The 22,494-nt window shown below is 36.4% G+C and overlaps 1 long non-coding RNA gene across 1 annotated transcript; it reads right to left on the bottom strand.

The window, feature by feature from the left end:
* Positions 1–4,209: 4,209 nt before the first annotated feature.
* Positions 4,210–18,657, bottom strand: LOC118739470. Its single transcript, XR_004993016.1, has 2 exons — positions 18,306–18,657; positions 4,210–4,511 (listed from the first exon to the last, which is right to left on the bottom strand). It is a non-coding gene; the product is annotated as an uncharacterized LOC118739470 (long non-coding RNA).
* Positions 18,658–22,494: the final 3,837 nt, after the last annotated feature.

Genomic DNA, 22,494 nt, shown 5'->3' with positions numbered 1-22,494 from the left:
TTCCAGCATTGACTTTGACATTCACGCACTCTCTATAGCCTTACATGTGTGTACAATATATACCTGTACATATGTATAGATATACATTAGACAGCATAACTCCAAAAAGAAAAAAAAATCGGTACTGTTTTTCCACTGGAATTATAAAATGTATTATATTTTAAGACTTCCACCAAAATATCTCGCAAATATATTAAGACTTACGTGAGCTGTACACATTTTTTTTTTGAATATTTTTTGAAAAAAAAAAAATTACCTCAGACGACTAAACAGTTTAAGCCTAAAAAATTTGCATAAAAATATTTAAAAAAAATTTTCTATGGAATCATAATAATGAGATTTTTGATTTGATAATAATGAGAATTTTTTCAAAGACTGGTTTAAGAAAAACTTGAACAACTCAGCCAAAACCTTACCAATTTAGACTTCTGAGGTATCAGGAAGGTAAGATAAACGAGTGTCATTCCATGTTGAATTAAGATAATGAAAAAATTGGGACGTGAATGAGTTTTTCTGCAAAGAAATAAAAAGGGTGAGAAAATATCTTTCCACAGATACCTTTTAAGTCTCTATTGGTGAAGTTTTGGAGCAGTTATTCAAGTTTTTCTTACACAAATCTTTGAAGAAAGCTAAAAAACAGCATTAAAAATCTCATTATTATGATTCCGTTGATAGAAATTTTTAATGTTTAAGCTTAAACTGTTTTGTCATCTAAGGGGATTTTTTATAAAAAATCCTTTAAGAAACTATTTTTATTCATAAAAAAACTCCCTTTTTAGAGGTTGTTTCAAACCGGTCCAGCTCACGTAAATCTTAATATTTTTACCGAAATATTTTGGTAGAAGTCTTAAAATATACTAGGTTTTGTAATCCCGCCGGAAAAACCGCAACTTTTTTTGATGATGCAGTCTAATATACATACATACATGTATCTTCAAACGAGTCCCTTTAGTATTCCTACTAGTCTAAAACTTGCTTTTTCTTAAATGCCTATCTATCTATGTGTGTGTGTGCGCTGTTAGGCTTGTTTGTGTGTGCCCATGTTGGGGCACCCATTTTCTGTCGGCATATTTTTACGCCATAATGGCATTTCCTCGCATTCCCCTTTCGTTATGCTTACTTATTATTTAAGACGCACACTTGGCCTTTCCGCAGCATCGTTGGTTGTTGGCTTTTTTTTTTTTTGTTCGGTTTGGCGCTGCTGCTACCTCTCACGCTCCGCCACTTTTTAGCTACATTTCTTTCATTTCAACGCTTGCAATTAAGTTGCGTTTTATTTTATTTTATTTGTAACCAAAATTCTTTTGTTCACGTTGATTTTCTTTTGCTATTGTTATGATTTTATTATTTCTTCAAGAAGAATACAGAAAGGGAATGAAAAATAACTCTAAATCGTTTCTATTGTTGAGCAGCTGCTTTAATTCAGAGAATACAATTTTCTTGTGCTTTCGATTGCCAGCTAGTCGCAACCCCCGTAAGCTCCGATTTTTTTTTTGTTATTTCTATTTTTATTTCTTACTTTATTTTGAGCCAATGCTTTCGTTGCTATCAGTGGTTTGCCTTCATTTTGTTCTTTTCCTTACTTTTCCTTGTATTGTATTATTTAATTCGATTGTGATTGAATTGCCTGCATTCTTGGCTCATCAATTTCCACTTTGCTGTCACTACGTGAGCTCACACAAATATATAACATTACAGTTATCAACGCAATAGCTTTTCTTTCCTCTACTTCTTGTTCCCAGCATTCGAGAATTCGAAATAAAAATATTGTATTTTACTCTTAACCAGTATTATCCTTCAACGTCTTCAATTGTCATACTCCAACACCTTTTAAGGGTTGTTCACACCCTCTCAAAGCTGCAGCATTCACCTTCAGCATGCGTGCTTTGTGCTTGCGTGCGTTAGAAAATACAAAATTTTTCTTCTCCCCACCACTTCATTGCTAGATTGCTCTTTACTCGCACTTTGGTATCTTTATTTTATTTCCTTCTTTGTTCTTTGTTTTCGTATTGCTTTCGGTTGTTCAGTCACCTTTTCTTTTTTCTTCCATATATGTGTATGTATATCAGCTGGTCTCGTGTCTTATTTCACCTTAGCCTCCTGCTGCGTACTCTAATCTTCAGTTGTAATTAATATTTTACCTTCATTTTGTGGGTTGATATTTTTGTTGTTGTTGAGTAGAAACAATAAATCAATCAGTGACAAGAAGAAAGCAACATGTGTTGCTGATATCTAAATTCTGGTATGTGCTGGCTTTGGGGTTGAAACGCAAATATTTCAAAGGAAAATAATCTAAACATTTTTGCTTTATATTAAAGACTTAATTACATAAAGATTCTATGGGGTCAATAACCCAAATGCCATCTTTGAATGCGAATAGTTAAGAACGTTCGGAATCAAAGTTAGCATTTTCGTAGATTTCGCGAAAATCTATTGCGATGGATTCAGTAATGTAGTAAGACATCATTAAATCTTGCACAAATTCAGAAATGGGTCTCAAGTGGATTGTATCTATACAGATTTTTCCAAGGCATTTAATAAGGTATCACATTAATTTTGCTTCATAAGCTGGGAAGTATTCGTTTTCAATCTGTTTTCTTAAGTTGGTTAAAGTCATATCCTTTATGTAGAACCCTGCTGCTACTTCAGGGTGCACCAGGGCAGTGTGTTTGGACTGTCTTATTTTTTAAAGATATCGGGTCCTGTCGATGATCTGAAACTATTTCGAAAAATCAAGTGCGCCACTGCCGCCGTTCGTTATTACTTCTGCTAAAGCTAATTGTTGCGGTCAAGCTCCGATATGGAGGGCTCCTATGGAACTTAATACAATTTCATAACCATTAAATATTGAAAGTTTTATTGAATCTGTGTATTCATAATATAGTTCTCTCTTTTTCACCTACTAATTTGATTCCAGTCTGTAAGATTTTTTGTAATCATAGACTCAATAAACACTCAATAAATACTGATTTGTAATATTAAATTTTGTTGGAAACAGACTAAATTTGGTATATAAAACTGTGGTTTTTAGTTTCCAGTTCTTTGGTAGGTAGGCGTGTCCTTCATCAGATTTTGCGTAAATTTTAAATTTTCTTTAATATATACCTACAAACTATCTATAAAAACTTGCATTGATCTGCAATACCTCCTTTTACTTTTGGCCGCTCACTATTTGGAGACGTTGCACTGTGCCGCTGCTACTAAACACGGTACGTTGTGGAAAACACATTTTTTTTCTGCTTAAATTTTCGCCGCTAGCGCAGCCTCAACTTAAATCTTAATAAGTACTATGCAAGAGGTAGGGAGCTGCTCCGATTTGGTAACCCAACCCCACTGAGAAGTACCCCGTCGAGACTGTCAAACCCCCCTAATGCAGCGTTTTATCCGACACTGCACCTATAGGAAGCTTTTCAGCCATGAAGTTTCAATATGCGCCGCATCACTTTCGGGAAGTCCCGGTGACATGATTCGAAAACAAAAAAATTAATTTAAAAATTCCAGCAACCCATAGACTTCTGGTTGAACTCTTAATTTGGCAAAATTTCTTAGCTAATCATGCCTTCAACCTGGGAGGTGAAAATTCGGAAACGTAAGGGTGGTATATATAATACATATATAATTGCCCAAGGCAGAACTACTTCAGGGAAGCTTCTCTATCAAAACTACATAAGGTAAGCAACTAAAAGCGGGTTGCACAATTTGTTCAAAATCGCTAAGAAGGTTCACGGATTCTTAATACGGTGCTTACTTACCCATCCAGAGAGATAGTTTTAATCTTTTAACACTACGGACGTAATAGCCAACAAACCAGTGTTGGCACTAATCGATTGATTTTTTAATCAATTAGCTAATTCGATTAAATTCAATCCGATTACAGTTAATCATGATTTATTTTAATCTGATTAAACACTTGCCTGGTTATCAGGTTATCTGGTTAAAAATTATTATTTTGTAGTGTATTTTATTGTTGTAAACCGAATAAAAAATATAACCACATAACCTGATAACCAGGCAAGTGTGAACAACCTCAATATGAATATATGGTCAAATGGGTCAGGATTTCAAAACCAACCGTGAATATGGTGAAGAAAGCAGTGGTTGGTTTTTTTAATTATAAAAAATCACTTACCAATTTCACTATGTTATTGCTCCAAAATCTCACAGAAGGTGTTCGTTAATTATTACGTACATATGTAGTTTTTTTTTTTGATTGAAATATGTTTTTTCTTAACGCAGTTTAGACGTTTTTTGTTTTGTAGTTTAGATTTGTATAAACTCTTTCAATTTATACACAACTTGGGGCTCATGCCACGCTTTACATATATTTCATCAACCTCTGAGTTTCACAAGAAAATTCACTTCACATTCGTTTAACGCATTTGTTTCACTGTGCTTAGATTTTGCTATTTCATAACGACTTTTAATTCTCTCCAAGAATTTGCCGAATTTATTAATTCAGTACGCATGCACTAACTCAGTCAAGCAGCGCTAATCACGATGGCGAAAGAATGCTGAAAAGAAAGAAAAAAGAAATGCATTAGCGAAAATGTATAAAAGGATTACGTTAATTAAAACGTAGGAATGTTGCGTATACGCCACGGCAACGCAACAAAACAGTGCGTGGTGGTGATGGGTGAAAAGAAGGCGTAACGAATTTGCAGACACGAGAAAAAATTAAAGTAAACAAACAACAAGTATAAATAAAGCACGGCTAAGCAAATAATTTTACGACGGTAAACATGTGTGCGTAAATGAGCTTCTAATGCGTTGATGGTGGCGGCTGAACGGCGCATTTGGTGACAACATTCGTGCAGGTTTTTTGTTTCCTTTTAAATATTATTTTTGGTTAAGTCACTTTTGTGTTTTGTTCAACGCTGATTTGCAACATTTTTACGCAATTTTTGCTTTCTGCAGCAAATGCTTTGTGCGTGTTTTTCACTTTGTACTTTTTTATTTATTTATATAATTTTTTTTTTCGCACACCTGGCACCTGCCACCCACAGCAACAAAAGGCAAAGTGTCGACACAATGATGCGTGTACGGCGCGTAATTGTGGCAGCAATCAAAACATTAACAAAGCAGCAAAAACAAAAAATGTGAAAATGGCAACAGCAGCAATACCAACAACAAGAAGAACCACAACAAAGGGCCGACCGCGACTACTCATAGCAGCGGATAAATCACGTAGGGGACGCACTTTTTTTATGACTACGTTGGAGATGTAAGCAATGTGAATGTGTGGCGAATGAGAAGAAGAGCAAACGCAGGTAGGCAGAGTCACAGGTGAGCAAAGTGAAAGGTGAAAGGTGGAAGGGGAGGAGGGGCTTGGTATGCAAAGTTAAAAACAACCACGCCATCGCGCCGGTTTGGGCTTTTTGCCGCCACTTGTGGTTGTTATTATAACGCTACTTATTGTTGTTATTACTTACTTGAGGAATGTTGAATGCTGACAAACATGTTTTTTTTTTTTTGTAAGTAGTAAAAGCACAGCTACATAGTACAGCCCAGTGGATTTTTATGTTTCTATTTGCAACTCCATAAATTTAACGAGCACTTGCTCCTCTTCTGCGTATACATATGTATGTATGTTTGTAGGAATATTTACTTTTGTAGCTATGTAAGTATTATGTGTTACTCTCAAGCATCGCGAACGTCTGCCATATTGTCTGGCCGCATTCGGTTAATACCCTTCTATGCAGCAATTGCTCTTACTTTCAAGTATGGCTGAGCTGTAAGTATGTATTCAGATGTGTATACACTCAATAGGTGCGAATACATACATAACAGTAGAAATAAAGTGGAATAGGCGAAAGAAGTTGTGTGAAAATATGCATTGCTTGGCATTTTATGTGCAATTTCGAACTCTTTAAGGATTTCCGTATAGTAAGATATGTATGATTGCCGATAGGATATAAATCGGCTTTATTATTCGAAATTCATACCTAAACTATAACTACGCTGCAACGAAAGGCTCAACATGTATTACCTGATGTGAAGACTGACGGATTTGTAAGCTAATGTGCAGGGGAACAGTTCAACCATTTCGAAGAAGTTTCGATATCGCAGCTATCGGCATCTGTCTCTGATGTGTTAAAACCAAACCGATAACATAGTAAATTGGTCTTCCCGCATTTGATGGCCGTGGGGTCATGCGAAGACTACGCTGCTACCTTCCCCAAAGATGAAATGGAGAAATTCTCTTAACGGATTCAGAATCAGCAAAAGAAATAAGAATGCCATACTTCCATTCGGTAGGGCCCAGATTAGATGCCTGGTTTGAGCAACATCTAAAAAAAGTTTTATTTTTCTAATAGCAGTTGCCCGGAGGGGGCATTCAAGCGAGGATATCTTAGCTGGCAGCCATGCGAAATGAAGAGTAGTAGTGACCTTTTCGGACTCCCATCAGGACTTTATTACTGTCCCTTAGTAAAAGTTGGCGTTTGCTCAGCTTAAGGAGCTCCTTTTATCGCCTTTTGCATATCAGGGTCTTCGCCATGCGATCGCTGAGAAAATTTGTTTTTTTATTTAACGTATTGAGTGAAAATTTGATGTCGATTGCAGTAAAACTGACAGAGGCATGGAAATATAAGTCTTCGGCTCACTGAAGCTCTTAACCCTATACCATAAACGAAATCCTATTGGTCTCGATCCCGATGAGCTTTTTACCTCGACTAGTTTTCTGTCCACTTCGCTTTCAGTAACCGCTATTGGCTATGATTTTGATGCAGTTATCTCGCAATTTATTACTGCTTACGTCTCTCCCTGTGGTAGATAATCGCATAAATGCCGACAACTACTCTCCAACGCAGTTTCACAGAGTTCGTAGGGTGTTATAAGCCGAACTCTCCCAACTTTTGTTAAAATGCGCGTGTATAAAGCAAACCGCCTGCTTCAATACAAACTAATTTTTGAAGCCGAAATCTGCAGAGGGACAAGGGGTGAACGGCGAAGTTGTTTGTTTCTGTCCTGACTTAAAACGACAAACGGTTGTAGAGCTACATAAGATTAAGAAGAAGAATCAAAAGAACGCCATTTATAAGGAAATTTTTGATATTAGTAAATCTTGATATTAGTAAAGAGTCTGGGTTTGTTTATTAAGCATATCGTTTCTACCACACCGGCATTGGTGATTCTGATATGTTTTAAAAAATACTAATTTAGTTCGACTTGAGAATGACTTAAAACATATCCAAAAGCTTATTGGGTACATGGAGTATTTTTTCATGTACATATGTATGTATGTATGTATTTATGCCCAGTTTATTTTGACGCCAGACAGATGTTGCCACTTTGCGTCAATGCATGCGTCAACGCACCTCAGCGCACTTTCCCCGACCCTTTCAGTTTAATTCAAACTCTCGAGCAAGAAGCTTGTTTGATTTAAGCTTTGCAGCAGTTGCCGGTAACGTTGAAAGAACTTCAAGAGTTGTATGTGCTCAGTGCGAAGTCTACCCTATAAAGAAAATAATGCAAAACATTGTAAGGGGGGGATAGAGAGCGCAATGTAGTAAAATTGGGGAAAGCCAGGAATGGAGACACCAAGAGTGGGCCAACAGTGTTGAGACGACGAGGGAGAATAATTACATTTGAAATGTGCTGCATCAGACCGAGCGCGCGCAAAAGCAGTGGCAAACGAGACAGTAAAAAAAAAATAACAACAAAAGCAGAAAAGCGAACACGAGCAACAGCAGCTTGCAGTCAACGGTAGTAGTTAGTATAGAAATCGTAAGCCCCAACATTGCCAGTGATGAAGATGAAGAACCAGCCAGTCTGCTGCGTTTGAGTCGTCCTGCAGTCTGCAACTGACTGACTTTTCATTTATAAATTTATATACGAATGAAAGTATGTAAGTATGTATGGAAGTTAGTGTGATTGCATATGTCTGACTGATTTTCCTCTAACAAACTCTACACGTGTCTGCAACATTAGCATATACATATATGAGTTTACGTATACATATATGTATGTATGTAGAGCTGTATTTCCCTTTTTGCAGGGGTTGTTTATGGCCCTTGGACACGCTTGACTGGTCTCTGGATTGAAGTTTTCCATAAATAACAGCAGTAGCAGGAGCAATCAAAATAAAAACAACAACATTATGCCCAATAAACATTTGATGGCATTCCGAAATTGGAATGAAAATGAGAGTTTGAAACTTGTAAGCTTAGAGCAATTCAAACGTGTCCTTAAATCACTCCCATTTTAGGCAATTCTCGCGCGCGATTTCATATATTTTCAACGAGCTTGCTCTAAGAAATTCTGCGGATTTAACCACCACTGTTTATTGGGTAAAATACTATACATTAAATATACATACATATACTAGTATAAGAAGAACAAATATGTAAGTATGTATATACGAGTATGTAAGCACCATCAGTGTCAGCATAAATAACAACAGCAAAAATGTCAATAACAGTGGTGTACTCGTAGTGCAAGGGCAGTGAGCGCAACAACCATTTGCTGCGTAATCCTCGCACTAAATAAGGCTACCACCACCTCCCCAAGCCCGTCAGACGGTCAGCTAGCCAGCCAGACAAACTCAATTAGACAGCTGGGACTGCAGTCGCAACAGCAAAGATGGCATTAGCGATGGTAACGGTAGCTGCAGTAGCAGTGAGCAACAACAAATTTATGCCCCAACCGAAATGTTTACTTTTCTGCCAAACAAAATTTGTTGAGGGAAAAAGCTCTTACATACATACATATTTGTAATTCGTCAATTTTTGTGATTTTTTGATCCCAGTTTTGGTCGTTTTTAAATGAAATTGTAGTTGCGCGATATTGGAAAATGTAATGTGATATACATACATTAAAGTGGTCCAATATTTGTATGGGGAAAAAAATTTCATCCCATAAAACGAGGCACCCCCTTAGTGTTTTCCTTTTAATATTTGTGATATCTATACCAACTTTCAGTTTTCTACTACAACTAATACAGGGCGCGCAATGACCTTGAAATGCGCAAAAATATTGGTGATTTAAAAAAAAAATATACTGTTGCCAATATAACTGAAGCTTGTGATATTTTTTATTTGAAATGTTCCTAAGTTACTTAACCAATTGTTTGATTAATATGTATGTGGAAAAGCAAATAAATATTAAAATACTTGAAGGTTCGTTCGTTTCTGCAAAGTTTTTTGTCAAGCTTATCCACCAATCTATGGTTTGCCTCTTGATTTTGTCGCAGCAAATGATTTTTATGGAAAACCTTTAATATCAAATGTTTATCTGCAGCTTATCTTTGTCCATGGAGTTTCAACCACAATTTGAAAAAAAAACAGCATTTTTCCGCTATGTATCTGAGTCCTAGTAAGTGTAAGTACGCAGCGTCATACACTTAGCAGTGGCGGCCAGCAACCTCTTTTGCTTACCCTGCAATCGCGCATAATTACAGGAGCAAAATGAAAAAAAAACCTTCTATGAGCCCTTCTTGCCTTCCTATTTTTGTATGGAATCCCCAAAATTTCAAGGCCTTCTAACTCAGCTTTTCAGCATGTTCGGCTTGTGAAGGCACCCCAATCGACGTGAAGCAGCTCTTCACTTGTCTTCTTAAAACCTTTCACTTTGGTCGAAGCCCGTCGAAACATTATTGATAAACTAGCCGGTTATTCAATGTCTGGTAAACACCAACTAAAAGTTAAACATCGTTATCGACGTGCCCGACTCCATAACATATAACACAGAGTCTATAAAGTCGATAATGATGTTTAACTTGTAGTTGGTGTCAACCGAACACTGCGTAACCGGTATTTAGTAATCTCGCTAAAGCAACAAAATCCACATCTTTATGTTTTCAATAACTCTTAATAGAAGGTGCATTGGTACAACGACTTAAGAAAATATTCAATTTTAAGATGTTTAAGATGCTTAGGCTCCTCTGCCTAACTCACAGGTTCTACAGTTTGGTCTTTCGTCCTCTTATTTGTCGCTACAACCGTTTGTTGGTTTGGGCCGAGGCCAAAAAAATTTCGCAAATCGCCTCTCCCTTTTGAAAATTTGCGCCAGTTATTCATTCCGAGTGCAGACAGGTCCATTCTGTATTTTGTTCGTGAGCCCCTTGCTTTCGTTGTTCAGGAAATCGTACAACATGGCCAAATCAGTGGAATCGTTGCATTTTCATGCGGCGCAGAGACGTACTTCCGATTTTGAACGAAGCTTAACCCCATTAGTTTTGCTGGAATACCAAATTTAAATATGGAAGCTTCTTTTCGTGCTATAGAAATCGGCTTTAAAATCGACAAAAATATGGTGTTTGTCGATTTGCATATCTAGTATCTTCTTCAGGATTTTACGTGCTGTAAAAGCTAGTCGATGGTGGCCTTGCCAGGTCAGGTATTGTAGACAGGACCTTATAAGCGTTATTAGGAAAGTTTATTCCGCGATAATTGGCGCTAACAGCGGGATCTCCCTTCTTGTGTATTGGACAAAGCACGATCAGATTTCAGTCGTCAGGCATGTATTCATCAGACCAAATTCTGCTTAACATCTGAAACATACGTCAGACCAACTCTTCGCCGCCAGCTATGAACGGTACAACTGGTATACCATCGGCTCCAGGGATCTTGTTATTTTTAAGCCACCTATACATAGGTTAGGGTTCTTCTTCGTCAAAAGCGCCACCTATATCGCTATTAAAAAGCGTTTAGAAGTATTTCCTCCATATGTAGAGTGTACCTTTCCAAAATTTCCATTTTCGTTTCTATAGGAATCAGTTCCTTTCTTGAAACCCTTTCCTTTATTTTCTGGGAGAATTTCCGATCCGCATCGCAAGCTCTTCGCACTCACGTCTTACTTCCTCTCATTTATTCCCATTGAATAGACGGCTCTCTTCGCTCCTCCTCTCCCGAAATCGCTTAACTGTGGCTCGCATAGCTGTTGGCTACAGGGCGGCTTTGTGCAACAGCAACACGGCACACGTCGTCGTATCAATTTCTCCTGCATGGGCGTTAGGAGCCAACCTCTTCCTCCACAGCAGCAAGAAACGAATGAGAGATGGATTTCCACTGCTCGTTAATATCCGGTCGATGAAGAGTTTCTTCTTTAAGCAGGACCGATCGCGGCTGTTCGACGTCGAACTTTCGTCGCACTGTCTGGCGCCCGTTCTTCATTGCACAGAGGCATCTAATGCTGACTGGGGATACAAATAAAAGTTCTAGATTAATAAATCCATATTTAAATATCTGAATTTATCAAGTATCAAGTAAGGGCCTCTACCATCTTAAGTAAAATATTGAAACGTTTAATCATATAATGACATTCATTTTACACTTGAAGAACTTGACACCAAATTATCTCAGTTATGTCTGCAGTTTGAAAGAAAAAGTCTAAAAAAGAACTGAGCGTGAAAGCTGCCTTAAAAAAAAAACAGAACTTTAAAATTGTCTCGGTATTACGGAATAAGTTGCACACACTTCCATGTACGCAAGTCTATAAGCACAAAACCCTTTTATAAATTTTTTTTTTTTTGCACAATGAAATGCCAGACAAGCAGAGAGTTGCAGATGTGAAGAAAAAACAGAGAGAGTGAAACTCTCGCGCAATGTTAGTGGCTTTCTTTTCTTGCTGTCGCTGGTTGGCGTTGCAAGTAACTTTAGTGAATCTTTTTTTTTTTGTGAGTAAGAAAATGCCTTTCTTTGCTGCCTTAAAGTGCAGCACTGAGTGAATGCGGACAACACAAAGAAGAAGAATAAGCGACCAAAACAAAAAAAAAATAAAAATTGTTGAAAAACGCCGGCAGCGGGGCAAGTTTACTTTATCGTTGGTACACGAGCCCAGTGTCAGTGGCGACTGCAGCAGCGACGTTTGCGCTAACGCTAGCGTCACTGTGGTCTGCAGGTGTCTAGACATTGCAAAAAGGGCAAATAAAGGCAGTCAGACACATGTCATGATAGACATACGCGTTTGCATTTGTAAATGTTTGTTTGTGTGTGGAAATTGCAAAAATGTCAAAGCTGCCAGAATCGCATGGACTACACTCTGTCTACAGTTAATGTGACGGTGGCTTAACTGCGGTGGCGGCGGCTCTGCAAGTGCAATAAGGAACCGGCAGCCGCATTCACATTCACTGATATGGTTTTCATTCAAGTTTTCATTGTGTAGCTGCTCTCTTTGGAAATTTATCTCTTCTGTTCTGCTTAAAATTTTCTCAATTACAACTTCTTAAATACTTGATTTTTTTACTTTAGATTGGGCATACGTGTGTTTTTGATTAGGGCTAATCGCTGTTAGGCTTAGGATTTCGGTCGACTCATGCTCTTTTGTTCTAAAATAAAAAAAAAATTAAAAAAACTTTTTAATATACAACGCTTTCATAAATGGACTAAAAAGTAGAAAATAATATTTCTCAGTCGCACAGAATTTGTTTTGGTAACTTTTGATTTTGAAATTTTAGCAAAAGTCATAATAAACAATTGGAAACAAAAAAAGTAAGTCAACGCCGTCTTTTTGAAAACTGTTTTTTTAAAAAGTGAAATTTAACTTAAAACACCTTAACACCTTCAACAAAAAAATGCCAAAAATCAGAGCAAAGCACTAAGTACTTCAAATTTGCACTTTATTTTACTAAAATTGAATGGGCTACGAAACTGCATACTCAAGAATTTTCTAAGAAACCTTATTAAAAATATCGAAATCTTTACGAAAGTTTATTGTTTTTTTTTCCAATATTCCACAAAGTTTGAAACTTGGATTTCTGCCGTTTTTGTTAAAGAACAAACTACAGTTTTATGAAAAAATAATTAAGATAAAATAATAATAAAATAAATAGTCAAAACTTGCAAATATGTGGGTGTCGCATAGTTATGATAAGAACTATTTGCATTAGGGAATTAGCTGTTCTATTAAATTATTTTAAAGAGTACTAACTCATTGTTATTGCGAACTGAAAATATAAAGCGAAATATACAATCATAAACAATATTTAAATAACTAGTTTTCTATTAAACGTTTAACAAATTTTTAATCGTTATAAGTATAATCCGTGAACTAAAAGTTTTCATATGTGAAGGGATACGATTTTTTTAAATATTTCGTTTGCCACGTTGGATCCATCATTTTGAATTTTAAGTAAATGATCTTAGAATCGTATTCAGCGACCCAGAAAACCCCCAGTTACCCAGATTCATAGAAATCTACCGTTTTTTTTTTTAATTTTCGTCCGCCGTTTTGGATCCGCAATTTTGAATTTTTGATAACTGGCTTAAGATTCAAGATCGGCGACCCAGAAAACTCACGGATACCCAGTTTCAAAGAAATCTACCGATTCTTTAAATTTTTTGTGTGCCATATTGGATCCGCTACTTTTTGGTAAATGACTTCAGATTCGTAATCATCAACTCAAAAATCCCCTAGATAAGAAGTTCTGTAAAAATCCATCAAAGAGTATTTGTTTAAATAGTTTCGTTCAGCTAGATTTGCGATCCGAACCACTGTACTTGGTTGGATTGTACTTAGTCAAAGTCACCAGGTAAAGCCTTCCCTAAAGATCTGAAAAAATATGTTCTAACATACTTTTGGTTTATGTATGGTGAGGCACAAATAAATAAATAAAATAATGAATTTATGTGGATACACTGGATTAAGAAAGCGTAAATTTTATTAGCCTGTAAACGTTCTCCACGCCGAATACCGCATATGATGGAACGATGAACCCAAAGAGACTCTGGCATGTAAATCCATTCTACAGATAGCTTATTCCGGCACTTAATAGATTTTCTTAACAATGTTCTCACCCAATAGAATCTGGACAAGCCCTAGCATACAAAAATGAATCAGAGATAATCACTTATGGCGCTGAACAGATTCTCTCAACAATGGTCTTGACATGGGTAATCAGCTCAGATGCTAGGTTTATTTCTCTCGGAGCCTGGAATGGCTCTAAAGTAATAGTTTCCGTTTGAGATAATCACTTTTGGACTGTATGGGTAATTCTGATTAGTAATTCGACAGTTTATTAAAAGGAAGCTGTCCAGAATCGCTGGACAGTGGCTGATTAGAGCGAGTTAAGCGAGCGAAGGAAGAAGTAAAATCTCACGAGCGCCTTTAAGGAAGCTCTGGGAAATTTCTTTGTTTTTCCGTTTGTTCGACCCCTTGGTCTATTTCTTTCTGTGCAATATAAATTAAAAACTAGTAAGCAATTAGCAAACTTGTGTAAAATGAATTCGCAATAAAATTATTATTTATAGGACATGTGTAATATATGTATTTATCCCACTGTGTCTTTCCAACTGCTGTTATTTTCGCTGTAAAATATATGCTAAATCTGTTAACAACAGCGCTGTTAAAGCCGCAGCCGCTGAGTCGGCCGGCCAACAGCAGAGTGGGTATTGTGTTTATAATTGAAAAATGAAGAAAATAGGTACATATGTATATATATACGGAAACTTTTTTGACATTACTTTCATTAACTTTTTAATTTTTCCTTGCTAAGGCATAATTTTTCTCAATTTTTCATAGTTTTTCACAGCTGCCGAGTTCGTACACACATTAACGCATTGACATTGGCTGCTATGTGGACAAAAACAAAGAAGAAAAGTAGTTAATAGCATATGAATAGAAAACGCTAGTCACTGGCGCCTAATAACACCCATGCCGTCGCTTACACGCTCGAGCCACTATTGCTGGCAAGCTTTTTCGCTCGCATAAATTCTACAGCTGTATTCACAGCTGTTTCAGCTTTACTTAAAGTTTTATCTTTTTGCAATTTTTTATTTCGTTTTTGGCATCAGTTCGTAGACACTACGTTCACTTGTTTATTTATTTATTTGCTTTTTGCGCAGTCTTATCTTTTTCTTTGCCAGCGATTTCTCACTGTGCAAAAGGCAAACGTCGTAAAAGCCACACACATGCCGCCATACACCCACACACATACCGACACACAAATTTTTCCACAATGCATTCTACGCCGGCGCTGCTTTGCGCTCAGCTTAGGCTAGCGTTAAATTAATTGCTCACTTGTGCTCTCTCTGGCGCTGTTTGTTCGATACTTCGCGTTTGGCTTTGTTGTTGCGTTTTCATACAAATTTCACAACGTTTATTATTGTTTTTATTCCTTTGTATTATTTATGTTTTGTGTGAGTTTGTTTGTTTAAATTAGTTTGTTTTGTTAAGTATTATTTAAATCTCAGTGCTTTTGTTCAAATGTTTAACATTTTTCCATTTTCTTTTGCCTTTTCATTTTCTTTGCACGCATTCAACGCTTAAACATTTATTGATTTATTTAGTCGGGTAAATTCTGAGGCTGCTGCTGCTACTGCTAACTACATACATATGTATTGGCTGCGCTCATATCGCACCAACATAGCAGAGCCGGTGGTGGTTTGTTGACAAATGCGTAGGAATGCAGGAAAATAGAAAAACAAAAAAAAGCTTTGCAGAAATATTTGCAATGCAATTTTATGAAATTTGAAGCTATTTTTAAGAGACAGTTAAATTTATCAATCGATCAATCAATATTGAAAATTTCCAACTGTTCGTTAATTGTTTTGTATTGATTAAATATAGTTATTTTGTAATTTTTCGTAAGAAATTTACTTGTAATTTAAGCACTTTTAAAACTTACTCTTCTTTATATTTTATCAGGAAACTGTTTCGATTTGTTTTGATGTTGTCCAGTGGACTCGAGACGACTTATAAAACTTCTTCAACAAATTCAAAGTGACAAAAAAATAAATAGAAGTTGTACGAAAAAATTATAATTTTTAAAAAGAATATGCAGCATTTTATAGTACTTATTTAAAACATTGGCTGTACAAAATTAAAAAATCAAAAGCAAAAAAAATAATTTAAACAAAAATTTTATAAAAACAATTTAATTGAACACAAAAAATTAACTTAGTTGCGGACTGTTTTTTTTTAATGCACTCATATACATATTACGTTTGTACATAAGTAGATTCATAAATCCTTTACACATAAATACGTACTCCTTTATATATGAATAAATACTCTTACATATTTTTTCTTTGAAAATCCATCCTGAAATATTTAAAAAAACTATTTGTTTGTAATTAAACAGCTAAGGAAGCGGGAGAATACATGAATTTACAAAAAAAAAATTATATTCAAAAACAATTGCAACAGAAGAAGTTTACATTTTCTACAATTTAAAGAAAAACGATGCATTCTGAAGAAACCACGAGTTTTAACCCGAAAAAAATCATAGATTGAAAGAAATTTGAAAATTATAAAAAATTAAAATTTTTGTGGAAAACAAATTTTTCGAACTTCCAGCGATAAATTATAATGAATCCGCCATTACCAATACAAAGTAAATTTATTTTGGTATTAAAAAAAAATAAAAGAAATAAAGGAAGTTTTTTTTTTTTAATTATAGCAGTGTAATAAATTTTTTCCGAAATAGAACAAAAAGAGATGAATTGTAAAAAAAATCAGTGTTTTTAAAGTAAAAGAATATTCAAAAACTTTGTAAAAAACAAAAACTTTGAAAATTAATAATAAAGATTTAACGAAAAACGAATTTTAAAATGCCAAAGTTTTCCAGTTTTTTTTCCAGTTAATCGACTCCAACCAATAAATCCACTTCAAACTTAGTTTTCTTAGGTTTTCCAAAGTAAATCAGTTAAAAAAATTAAATTTCAAAAAGCAAGTATTATTACTAAGTATCGGAACAATTTTTCAAAATTGCTACGGTAAAACTAATGTTTTCCAAAATTTAACGAAAGGTGATGAATTGAAAAACCCCACTAAAAAACTAAACTTTCAAAGAAAGTGAAACTACAGAAAAAAAATTTTAAAATGCCTTTCAGAACAAATTTGTTTAAATTGCAACGGTAAAACTAATGTTTTCCAAAACTTAACGGAAGGTGATGAATTGAAAAAATAAGAACTTAAATTAAAAAAAAATATTAAAATTACAGAAGAAAATATTATTACCAATTTTTCAATATTTGCTTAATTAAAAATTTGTACGAATACAAATGGATTGCAGTTTAAAATACCAAAAAAATTTCCAGCTTAATTATCGACGCAAAAAAAAACAATTTATTATAATAAAATACATACTTGCGAATTAAAATGAAAAAAAAATTGTTGAGTGAAATGTGGATTATAATTTTCTTAGGGTTTAATGATATGCAAAATTTAAGATTATTAAAAAATCAATTTTATGTATAGAATATCACTTTTAAAAAATTCAAATGCATTAAAAAAATTTATTTTAGCTACTTTTATTAAAATAATCAAACCAAGAAAAGGAATTTTTATTTAGAAAATTGATTTTACTAAATTGGATATCTAAAGCACATAATTAAAAAAAATATTCCGATAAAACAAGCTTCAACTTAGAAATTGGTTTGTCTAGTTTTCACCAGTTTTTATTAACAAAATTTTCGCAAATACAAATGTATGTATAGTGAGTGCACTTTATTCGAATTTTTTATCAAAAATATTACTATTTAAAATTATAAAAAATATATAATATATTTTCTGTTTTCCCTTGTTCAACACGTTTGAAATATACATACATTTCTTTTTATAATATAATGTAACTTTTTTTAACTTTGACTAGTGACATTTTAATTTTTGATGATAAAAAACTACGGAAAAAATTTGCAACGAAGAGAGTTGTGTTTGAATCAAATTTTTTAACTTTACACTTTAACTTTGACTTTAAAACATACAATATATGTATGTAAATCAATCCGAATTTTCATGAAAAAAATATATATGTTTAAAATATAAAAAATTAAATTGTATATCTAATAAAGCCGAATTTTCAATATAAAAAAAATTTAATATTAAAAAATTTAATTTTATAACAGGGCTTTCCTAAAAACAAAAATTTAAAATAGTTTTTATGACAAATTTATTACATGCCGCGCAATTCAGTTTGCTTTCTCGAAAATAAGTCACAATTTATTATCAGTTAAATGCTCGAAAATCTTTATTTCAAGTCAGCAAGCACAGTGTTGCCATGGACACCAACTGACCAAACGACCGCTTGCACCGTGAACACGTTATTCCGTTATTTATCTTCGAAGCGCCAAACACGCTGGCGTCGCTGTTATCCGCAGCCAACTGATTTATTACATTGACTGCGCTGGGCTCAAATACGCTCAGCCAACCAGCTATGTAGATATGTAGCTAACTCGTAGCACGAAGCCAGGAGACACAAGCGCTGCGGCTGCAAATCACCCGCTGGCGTCACCATTGCCGCCTTCGCTTTCGCCCCCATCACAACCATTCCCATGAGTCTAGCTCTGAGCAGCTACTGAATGGAAATGCACACAAACACAGGCACACTCACACATAAATATTCGATAATACACACACTTGTACACTACCGTTATGGGAAGACCGCTTTGCGTGAATTTCCCTTCACAGAAAAACGTCACTCAGCCAGTTTTTTCCGGCAGTTTTAATTACTGCTTGTTTTTTAATTCTATTTGTAAGTTTTTCTCGATTCAATGTTTTTCATTATGCACACCGGAATCTTTGATTTTACCGCAGCTCACTCTGCTAGGGTCGCCATTGAAAATTCACTATTTAAAAACCGTTTGCCGTTCGAAACTTCGTAGACACGCGCTCGCGTAGTTTTACCGTTCGTTTCCACCAGCGTACTGGATGCTCTGACTGAGCATTTCAAAGTCGTTACCGTTATTGGCATTCGAAACACTTTGGCGGCCCAGCATAGGAGGGTTGATTTTCGCACCAAAGTAACGCGATGCTTCTAAGCTCTTTCTTGAGTCGCCATGACCACCCACTACCCGCACGCCCAATTTTTGCCTCAACGCACGGCATAAACATCCACCACGAAACGCAGGAATTTCTTCCGCTAGTTTTTGCTGTTGTTGCTATTATGTTGTGTATTTTGCTTATTGGGGAACGTTGCGACAATTGGCAGGCGCTCACACAACAATTGATATTGCAGAAACAAAGCAATAAAAGTAACATAAAAGTCGTATAATGACAACAACAAAAACAACAGCAATGATGTGGGCAAACAAACAAATCGTAAATATCTCATCTGCGAACTGAGATCGCGACTGCGCAGTTATGATCGCTCTGGCGCCGCGTTTCTCCACGCTCTGAGTTGTCGACTCTGGACTGTTTTGGCTATGTGTCTTTTCTGCAGTCTGCCTTTTGGTGTTTGCTTCGCTTGAGACATATGATTTTAGGTACATATATGCGAACAGTGCTGCCACTTCAGACAATTTTAATATTTTTCGTCAATGCAAAAATTTAAAAAATCCATGCCGCTCAACAAATTGCAGACAGAAATGTTGAATAAGTCCGAAAAATGGGATGCATGACTGCCAGTGGCAGCTGTAGGTATATCCATCAACACTGATAGTTAAAAATGGAACAATGAAACGAAGCCGGTCTCTACTCGATGAACCTAGAGAACAACCTTTCAAGCAGAGATCTACAATATAGAAAGGGTGGCTAGTCTTTTACTTAGTAGTAGGGTTCCAGGAGATGACGAACTACGACGGCGTGACTGAGCCATATCAACGTCACTCCATGCTGGGTCCCCGGGCATAGTAATATTGAAGGCAATGAGTCAGCTGATCAGGTGGCCAGAAAAAGCTCAGTGGTGTCAATAGAAAAAGCGGATAGCTCCGTACGACCATTGTTTAGTGATTACGATAGGAAAATTGATGAGTTCACCGTGGCCGCGACTAATTACTTGTCGAACAAACGCGAAGACTGTGCGATCACAAGATTATAATGGCCGTGGCTTAGTAGGAAAAAAAACGAGGGATCTACTGAAAATCAATAGGTCTGCAATATGAGTCTTCCCGGTTTCATCACAGGGTACTGTGCTATAACTGCAATGCTTCAACGATGGCGAATACCAACAAGTACTCTCTGCAGAAGCTGCCGTGATGCGGATGTGGAATAGTCAATTGACCACTTTCTGTATCGATGTCCGGGTCTACAGTCGAAGCGCCTTAAGCACTTGGGCGCACGCTTCTTCAACAGTCCGGATGAGATAGCGGACGTGGAACTCCTCGGCTTCATTAGCAATAGTAATTGGTTCAATAGAATAATAACTTGAAAGTGCTTAGCTACTCTCTCGGTTATGGGTATTTGCATCCTCCTGACACTCGCTTGAAGAGGGCTCTCGCAATGGACAATTCTGTCTCCAAGTGAAAGTATGGAGTATTCCATTCACGCCCTCCAACCTAACCGAACTAATTTGGACGTGGGAGGCTCTGCCCCGTTCCTCTCATCTACACAAAATTTTATTGAAGGAGACTTCCAATTAGATAAGGCTTCTAAGGCAGCAAGATGGCACCTTTACTAATTACAACTGACGGACTCTGGAATATTCTCAGCAAATGAATTGATTGACTCTGGACTCTCCGGGTCAAGGGTGCTCTACAGCTGCTGACAGTGAGGGTAGCATTCAAGTATTAATACAGTAAGCAACTATTGCTATATCCTGTCTAGGAATACAATCCGTGTCGTTTAAGGAAAGTATTCGCCGTATTTATTCCTAAATCCCACAGTTAGAAATCTGGTCAAATGGACTTTCTAACATTGATTCCAGATATGTTTATTGGTAAGAAGAAGGGTTGTTTTGGTCCCGCCATTGAATTTTCTATCGAAATAGGCTGAAAGTCAATAGTTTTTGGTTCAAGGGCTGGCAATGTTTACCTGAAAACAGTAAGTGCTGTGCAGCGGTGGTGGTCTTAGACAAACCCGGTTGATTGGGCAACATTTAGCTAGCTATGACTTTGACTTGTTAATCGTTAATAACCGTCATTGCGTTCTCATACATGGTCTGTCCACAGCTACCCTAAAGCGGCGTTGTCATCTTCAGTCGATCCCTTAAGCATAGGAAATCATTTGGTATGACAATTTTAGGATCCATTGATGGAGCTGGAATTTTCAGGGCTCGGCACCTCATATCTGAAATACAAAAGCTCTCCTATGCCACAGTGTGTTTTGTTCTAATCCAACCAAATTTTTAATGTGATTTAAAGGAGAAGAAAGTTGAAGGCAAAGCAGAGATCGGAGGAATCCTTCGGTGTGGTTGTTGGACGAATTGGCTACAAAGAGGTAAGACCAGATATCCCTTGGCTCACAAGCAATCATATTACACACTCCTACATTCAAAACCCGAATACAGCGGAAGGGTTCGGGCTGGTCAGATCACTTCCCTCATATGTAGATGGAGGCAGGAATTTTTCTCTTTTAAAAAGACCCATGACTGAATGAGATTTCCTTATTTTGATGACGTCAACGGCAAACGGCACCTGCGGACCCTTAATGGGGAGGCTGCCACTGTCCGGTTGTTTGATGTCTTTGGGAAGACTAAGGCTAACATTACCGTCAGTAAAAAAAAATGCGATAGACGAGTCAAGACAAAAAAGGCGTCGGGCCTTGCGACGCCTACTACAGCTCCCATGTAAAGGATCGCATATTCGGCATCAGATTTGTGGTTTCGCTCATTTACGCCCACGCTCCGATCGAAGAGAGAGACGATGCGACCGTAGACCTATTCTATAAGCGCAAGTTATAAACGATAATTAATAATAGTAAAAATCCTACTTGCCGATTTCATTGCCAGGGTGGGCAAGGAAATCATCTTTGGTTCAGCCGCCGGAAATCTAAACTTCCAGGAAGCGTACAATAACGGTCTGAGAATGGTCGACTTCGTTCGTAATGACAGATTCAATTTACGCAAATTTTTCAGCTTTGCACTTATAATCCACCAATATGCCTGCCTGGGAGTTAATACATTCAGCCATTTCGTAATAGCGAAACAAGAGTTTAAGAGTCAAAAACCCCAAACACATAAACTCCATTCTCAATAAAACGTAATCATTATGCAAATAACTACATAAAGAAATAAAGCTCTCAAAAGATTTATTATCTTGATAGCATTCATGTGCCTCTCTCTCTCTCTTTCGAAACCTTTGTTTCAAAACCGGCAAAAAAAAAGTGCAGAAGTCTGCAAAATTCCAGTTTATAACTTCCTCTAGTTTCTTTGTATTAGCTTTATTCCCCAGAGAATGAAGAGTACAAAGATATGAGACACTTTTCATATGTAAGCTGCTAAACGGAGGGTGTTCTAAAGGTGTTCCAATGCCAAAGCATTCCGCTTTGACGACAAGTCAAAAAGTCTCTCCAATAGAGCACGTACAGCTCGGAAAAGCGCATGTCCTGCGTTCTGCTAATTTCTTTGGCGGCATTTACAAAGGCAATCGCAGATAAAGTGTTGTACAACAATATAAAAGAGCGAACGAATAAGGATAATAGGGAAATGTAAATTTAATTTAAACCGGCCGGCGTGGTATAGAACTACAAAGGCTTTCACATATACACACCACACTCATACACAAGCAAAGTACAAGTACCTATTACGTGAGCGTAGGTATCCACTTGTCCGTTTGTATTTGTGCAACTTTTATCCTCTTTGTGTGTGCATGTAAAGATGTGTGTGGTTGCCGCAGACACGCGCTTCTGGTGTAAATACAAATTTTATCCAAAAGGATTTCATTCTGCTGCTCGCCTACTGCT

This window comes from Rhagoletis pomonella, unplaced genomic scaffold, assembly GCF_013731165.1.
Source record: "Rhagoletis pomonella isolate Grant_MI unplaced genomic scaffold, Rhpom_1.0 Rhpom_scaffold_00005, whole genome shotgun sequence".
Lineage (NCBI taxonomy): Eukaryota > Metazoa > Arthropoda > Insecta > Diptera > Tephritidae > Rhagoletis > Rhagoletis pomonella.
This window is presented reverse-complemented; position numbering and strand designations above follow the sequence as displayed.